This window comes from Phoenix dactylifera, chromosome 6, assembly GCF_051530095.1.
Source record: "Phoenix dactylifera cultivar Ajwa chromosome 6, Ajwa_hap1_PhDact_Kaust_v1.1, whole genome shotgun sequence".
Classification (NCBI taxonomy): Eukaryota; Viridiplantae; Streptophyta; class Magnoliopsida; order Arecales; family Arecaceae; genus Phoenix; species Phoenix dactylifera.
In genome coordinates, this window is record NC_143195.1 from 1,496,163 (window position 1) to 1,503,875 (window position 7,713).

At 42.2% G+C, this 7,713-nt stretch overlaps 1 non-coding gene across 1 annotated transcript; it reads left to right on the top strand.

Moving 5' to 3' along the window:
• Positions 1 to 6,789: 6,789 nt before the first annotated feature.
• On the top strand, positions 6,790 to 6,860 carry TRNAG-GCC (transfer RNA glycine (anticodon GCC)). The gene has a single exon. It is a non-coding gene; the product is annotated as a tRNA-Gly (tRNA).
• Positions 6,861 to 7,713: the final 853 nt, after the last annotated feature.

Here is a 7,713-nt window from a genome sequence, read left to right on the forward strand (position 1 = left end):
GGTTTGGTGCCTAGGAGAGTAGGGAAGGACTACAGGTGGTGCGACCAAACCGATTTTAGGTTGGGCTGTAACAGGGGTTGGCGATTTAGGGGTCCTAGAATGTTGCACGAGCTCACGGATCTCTTGTCTGAATTCTTTGTATCCAGCCCGTATGGCAACGATCTGTTCTAAGATAGACCTCAAAATGTCGGAATTCATGGTAGCTACAGGGGTTTTAGGTTGATTGAGATAGTACTCCATATCACTACAGGTTGGCATGCTATGATGACACTGGGTGATGATGTGAAATGCAGTGTCACTAATGAAACCCTAATAACTATGATGTAGGACCAAATTTGATGCAGGACAACCTACTAATGCAATCTATTATGATTTCAGAAATCAGCAAGTCTTCACAATAATAGCTTAAATTTAAATGTTGCTGATTTTTACTTCGGTTATTCAGAATTAAGGATTAAGATTATTCAATTTAAGAAATTAGATTGCAATCAAGTAGTACAGTTGTTCTGATACTAAATCAATATGATCGAATAATGTTGAGAAACGTCCTGTTACTAGGGTGTGCTAATTTAATGTCAAGATTTAAAGGGTAATAGGACGGGTTCGGAAGTGAGAGGTTCAATGTTCTGAATTATAACAGCAATATAAGTTTTCAAAATGTGGCTATCATGCAAGAGAACTAGAACATAATTAAATGAACAAGCCAGAAAAAGTAGAAACCTATCACCTGTGGCGGATGCAGTCAACCAGAATCGTCTGCTCGTGGAGTCTCGGACACGAAGTTGGCGCCGGGCAGAGCTAGCTGGAGTTATGGACCTGCATCTACAGCACAAGGCTTCCGGGGCTGTTGAAATGGGCTGAAGAACAATCTGGTTTGGGCCTGAGATCGGACCTGCAGCCGCTTGGGCTTGGGCCGCGCTCAATTGATGGCGCACGGGCTTGGGCCAGTACAGAAGCAAGAGCGGCTGGGGCCTTGGTTCGTGCGGGGAAGATGGATGGCCAAGGGGGAGAGCAGATGAGGGAGGCGACGGTGATGGCCAAGGGGGAGAGCAGATGAGGGAGGCGACGGTTGGGATGGCGGCCGAAGTCGGGGAGGTGCTGTGGTGGTGCTCGGGGTGGCGGTGGCGAGGATGGCGTGGGTCCGGTGTCGTTCACGGGAGACGTCCTCGGGTCGCAGTGAAGGCGGACACGGCGGCGGCGGCGGACGAGGCTCGGTGGAGACGGAGCCCGGCGGAGGTGGCGCAACAGAGATGGAGCGGTAGAGAGAAGGCTGCCGCGAAAGATGAGCGGCGGCAGACTCGGCGAGGCGGCGGAAATGGGGTTGGCACGACGGCGGCGAGGAGGAAAGGCGGAGCGGCTGGTGGTGGCGCTTCAGGCGGAGCTCGGCGACGGCGGCGAAGGGGTGGCACGACGGCGGCGAGGAGGAAAGGCGGAGCGGCCAGAGGCAGCGCTGCAGGCGGAGCTCGGCGACGGCGGCGAAGGGGACGGTGGAAACCCTAGGGTTTCCTTTTCGGCAGAACAGAGGTTGTTTTTTTTTTTTTTTTTTTTTTTTGAGGGGAAACACGTGCAGGTCACGTGATCCGACTTCTTTTTTTTTTTTTTTTTTTTTGAGACACGTGAGATCACGTGTGTTGTTATAACCTTGGATCCGGTCGGATTCGGGTTGTCGGGCGTGAACCGCTCCGATAACCCGTTAGTTCCTCACGTGCAAGGCACGTGTATTTTTTTTTTTTTTTTTTTGGAATGGATCCGGGCTAGCAGAGAAACGGGTAACGGGTTTGGATCTTACCCGTTAGGTTTGTTTTCTTCAACCTCCCGATGGTTTCGGGAGAAGGCTCCGATCTTCACGGCGATGGCGGTGGCCGGGGCTCTGGGACCTATGGCGGCGGGCGGGGCCGGTCACGGGTTCCGGCCGGCGGCGCTTCCGGTGACGCGTCGGCAGTCACGGCTGCGGCTCCGTGACCTGCAGCGGGGGATGGCTGGCGTTCCCGGGTTTGCCACGGGTCGGCCGTGGGCGGCGCGGGCGAGCTGGTGGCGCTGCTGACGTTGTGCGCGGGGTGAAGGCGGCCGTGGGCGCGACGGGTGGTGGGATTTGGCTCCTCCGACGGTGGGCTCGGGCCTTCACTGGGCAGCGGCGGCGACTGATGGATCAAGTCAGAGAGACGCGAAGGAGAGTCTGGTGCAGGGGCTGTGGCTCTTTCTTCTCTCTCGGCTGCAGAACTTTTTTTTTTTTTTTTTTTGCTCTGGTGAAGACACAGACCGAGAGAGAGGGGGGGTCGGATGCGGATGGCTGTCAATCTGGGCCTTCACAGACTCGGCAGTGATCCTTTTTTTTTTTTTTTTCTTTGGTGAGCGGACTGACAGAGGGAAGGGGTCTGTTCTTGTTGTTGATGGTAACCGAGGGAAAGAAAAACTGTTGACGGATCGGGGCTTTGGCAATAGAAGCAAAACCGGTTGCTCTGATACCAAGTTGATGCAGCACCAGTGCGGGGAAGAGAAGAAGAAGGAAGAACAAGAGAGGAAGAAGGAAGAAGAGGTTCTAGAGACACAGGAAGAAGAGAAGGGGAGGAGGAGGAGGAAGAATAAGATCTGGGGGAAAAGAAATTCTTAATCATTCATTAAACCCTAATCATGAAAATAGTTCCCTATATATAGGTCCCAAATACACAACTTGCATAAACCCCCCTTACACAGAAATAAATCCTAATGAACCCACAAATAACACAAATAAGCCCTAAAATGCAAATAAGCCCAAAAATAAAATAAACCACAAATAAACCCTAGAATGCAAATAAGCCCAAAAATAAAATAATAAAATAAATATGCAAATAAACGAGTCTGGCTCAATCCGGGGGCTCAGGATCATCTGGATGAAGGGCTCTGATGTCCCCATCAAAGGCCAGATGGGATGGAGCAGAACCTACTGAAGAGGAATCCCAAACTTCCTTAACATTCATCAACCACTCTGATGACTTGGTCTGCCTGAAGTCCAAGGATGGTGTAAAGCTCTCAACACAACAATTTGGGGGCTTTTATTGGCATTCTCAAAGAGCCTCTTATTTCTAGCCGATCATCTATGATATGCAATATAGCAAAGCTTAATATGCAACAAATATTAATGATGCTGATACTAATGTGCGATGCAATGTTTCCTCTCAAAAAAAAAAGAGAAAGATATGCAATATATCAAAGTAATACATGCATTTGATCAGCACTTCTTCCATGACTGTCATTCTTAATGGATTTGATAAAATTCTCCAAATTCCAATAGTGGAGGAAAAATGACAGGCAGCTAAAAACCTAGTTCCAAATTTGAGCAAATCTGGGGCATTGAAAAAGCATATGATCTATAGATTTTTCTGTTTCAATGCTTTGATCACAAAAGGGTGACATAGGAATAACTCTGTGATGAAGGTTCTTCTACATGGTAGTCAATCTCATACCAGTTTCCAAAGGAACAAAGCCACCTGCTCTCCCAACCCATGCTGCATTCCTTTGGCGGTTCCGAGAACCCCTTGGAAGTGTATAGTGTTCACAAACTATAACTCTTTGACAACTAGTGTCATCCCATCCAATTCCATCAACTGAGTCCCCAAGGGGATTGCTAAGGAAAGTACATGAGAGCTAAACTCATCTCTAAAGCTGTAACAACCCAGGGCCTTACCCAAAATGGCTAGCCGGAAGGTATTATTTGGGTTCCTTGATCCTGTATAAGTACCCAAGATCTACCCAGCGAATAACCGATATGGGACTAAATACACGCCCGCACGGGTCCCCACATACTCTCCCTGTTCAAGCCTTGACGTTCTCGGGCTAAGAGCTCAAATCTATTTAAATCTAATCACAAACACTACGATTGGCCCGTGATCAGCCCCGATGGATCCGTGCTGCAGTGTCCTCTAGTCCACATAAGTTATGGGTCGGATCCGCTCTGATACCATTTGTAACAACCCAGGACCTCACTCAAAATGGCTTTAACCGGAATGTATTATTTGGGTTCCTTGATCTTGTATAAGCACCCAAGATCTACCCAGTGAATAATCGATTTGGGACTAAATACACGCCCGCATAGGTCCTCACATACTCTCTCCGTTCAAGCCTTGACATTCTCGTCAACTTAAGGGTTCAAATCTATTCAAATCTAATCACAAACACCACAATTGGCCTGTGGTCAGCCCCAATGGGTCCGTACTACAGTGTTCTCTAGTCCACATAGGTTATGGGCCGGGTCCGCTTTGATACCATTTGTAACAACCCAGGACCTCACCCAAAATGGCTAGCCGGAAGGTATTATTTGGGTTCCTTGATCCTGTATTAGTACCCAAGATCTACCCTGCGAATAACCGATATGGGACTAAATACACGCCCATACGGATCCTCACAAAAGCATTGCTTAATGAATCTTCTACACTTCCTTTCTCCAGCCACCATCAGATCCCGAACCACCTTACCCTCTAAAGTCTCATAATCAAATAGTGTAGGGACACCATGCTAGTGGAATAGTAGAGATCCACAGGTTATTAATTACACCGATAGTTCTCCCAACCATCTATCAATCTAAATTTAAAAGCAAGCATCAACGCATACGAATATATTGATTTCTAAATAAATGTGGATTTTTGGTATTGATTAAAGAAAAAAAACAAATATTGTATTGAAGTTGAACTCTCTTGATCATATTAGAGTCGTGGCTGGGCTTTTATGTGTAAGTACCGTAGCAACTTACAAGGCCTTGAGATAAGGAAGGAAAGAGATAGTTACAAGATTGATAGTTGAGAGATTTTAGCAAGAAAAAATTAGAAGACTAACCGTTGAGAGATTTTAGGAGATTGCACTTCTAGCTGTTAGAGAGATTGTAGGAGGCATAGCTGCTCATCTTGAAAAGTCTGTATTGGCATTTGTTGGTTTAGAAAACTAGCTATTAGAGTCATTGGTGTAGAAGAAGAATTCATCGTTAATATTCTAGCTGTTGGAGAGATTGTAGGAAGCATGACTGCTCATCTTGGAAAGTCTATGTTGGCATTTGCTGGTTTGAAAAACTAACCGTTGGAGTCATTGATGTGGGAGAAGGGTTCATTGCTAATATTGTTACATGTGACAATCAATCAACCCTTCCCATCCTTTGTTCTCACCAACATATCTTTCCCATCATCAATGTATCTTGTACGTCTCATAGATAATGAGTAGATACCAAGGCCGCCAGCATGCACAGATTGACATACTACGTCCCACGAGAGAGGGTGAGCCACCTAGAATGGTTAGAAGAGCTCTAAATGTAGTTTTGCATTGTCCGTTCAACTCTACCGATATCTTTCCTAAGAATAATTGTATTTGCCATAAGATAGACCGGTATAGTGCACTGATCCGATCAGTGCAACTCTTCCCAGTATCGATTAGGTATTCTATAAAAAAATATAAAATATATAAATAAATCTATCTCATTCTATAAGCTTAAGTTTTCAGGACAAGAGGTGATTTTAATATGATATCAGAGCAGAGGTCTTCAGCTCACCCATTAAAGAAAAGTCCGGCCCACATATGAGAAAGAGTGTAAAAAAATATAAAATATATAAACAAATCTACTTCATTCTATAAGCTTAACGTATTCCATTGCCACCCAACCAAGAACTAATATTGAATCGAGGAATGCGAGTTGATTTCCTACCATCGACAAATTGACAATTCTGACTCAGCTCAACGGTCCATTATTTTCTTTTATGAAATAACAACGCCATAGGATCTTCTCTGGTGCTAGGAAGGAGACTAGACTTCCCATTAGTGTTCTGCTTTCAGGATGGAGGAAACCATGTACTCAACAAGAAGATTCAGAAGCAACATGTTGTTGAAGTTGATATTTATTACTAGCTGTCTACAACTAGAGTTTCTCTTCGCACTACAAGACCTACAATTGACAAAAAAATTTAGATGAAAAAAAATTGGACACAATTTTCAGAGAAGCAGTTTCTCTCAGTGGGAGGAGGGGAAATGGAAATGATAAAAAATGAAGAATACTTAATAAAATTCTGAATTTTTATGAGTCACCTCAAAAGAGCATAAAAATTGAAACTTCTTGGATCTGAGTGGTTGAACCATCTGTTTCTTCACTCTTAGAACGCTCTCAAGGTCGAGTATTCAATCACCATGAAAAAAACAAAAAAAAATCATAGTTCAAGAATTTTTGGTGGAAGGAAAAGGATGAAAGAGAGTTCTTTCTTAAATGTTTCTCTTTTTGAAAACTCTTAAAATTGCTGAGGGAAGATTATGAATGGGAATTATGTTAAGAAAAATACAGACAAAACAGAAAAAGTAAAGAAGAAACTATCGGATAGTTTTTTTTTTTTTTTGCTAGACCTGATGATTCATACAACACGTGTACGGATGCACCTAACCTTCCTAATTGTTCTCTCTTATATTTGAATCTTGGGTGATCCTGATCAGGCTAGCCCATCATGGGCGGCCCAACTAGATCTAAAAACTAACATAAAACTTGGAATCTGATTCTGGATTCTGCTCTAAAAGGTGATTGGGCATAAATAATTTCCAGTTCATTTCTTCCCCATCTTAGTGATCTTGGAGGTTATTTTTCTTTTGAGTGCCGAGATGCGATGTGACAAATAAAACATGTTGTGGCTGGCAAGATTATACAAATGGATAGATTTTGATCTACACTGTAATTTATTCTTAATGATTCGATTAATTTGTTTGACACTGATTTTGGCATTGTATTTTGTCCTATGTTGCAATTTGGGAGGGATCGTGATCCTTCGTTGAGAACATTTAAACAACTTGGCACCAGTGGTCTAGTGGTAGAATAGTACCCTGCCACGGTACAGACCCGGGTTCGATTCCCGGCTGGTGCAAATAAAGGGTAGTATTTGAGATTGGGGTTCAAATTCCACTCTCAAAAATTCCTTATGTTTTTCCCTTTTTTTTTTTAAATTTTCTATTTCATCATTTTCTTAGTTTTTTAAGCTGATAATTTTTTTATTTCATCATTTTCTTAGTTTTTTAGAGTTGATATTTTTTTTTATTTCATCTTTCTCTTAGTTTTTTAGAATTGATAATTTTTTATTTCTTCAACGTCAGTTTCTTGATCTTTGTTTCATAATCCGAATTTCCTCACTATTAGCTTATCTTGGCATATGTTCAAAACTACCCTCACTAATGTCTAGGCTTGCTCGGCATCACTTTTATTCCCACTCTCAACAATACCTTAGGTTTTTTTTTTCCCTTTTATAAAATTTTTTATTTCATCTTTTTCTTAGTTTTCTAGAGTTGATAATTTTTTTGTTTCATTCTTTTCTTAGTTGTTTAGAGTTGATAATCTGAATTTCTTCACCGCCAGCTTACCTTAACAAATATTTTTAACTTTTTAGTTTCTTTATCTTTGTTTCATAATCCGAATTTCCTCACTATCAACTTATCTTAATAGATATGTAAAAGTTTTCTTGCTTGATCTCTAAGCAGGGTATATGTTCAAAATCACCCTCAACAATGTCTAGCTTGTTTGGCATCACTTTTATATTATATTTTTATTTTAAAATAGAATAACAGAAATTAAGATAAAAATTGATGCTATTATTTTTATTTTCTATTTTTTGAAAAATTATTTTTATTATTTTTAAAAAATGAAAGTAAGGAATTATTACTTTATATATGTTCAAAAATAAAAAAACTTAAACTTTTTACCATTACTACCGACACTGCCACTAT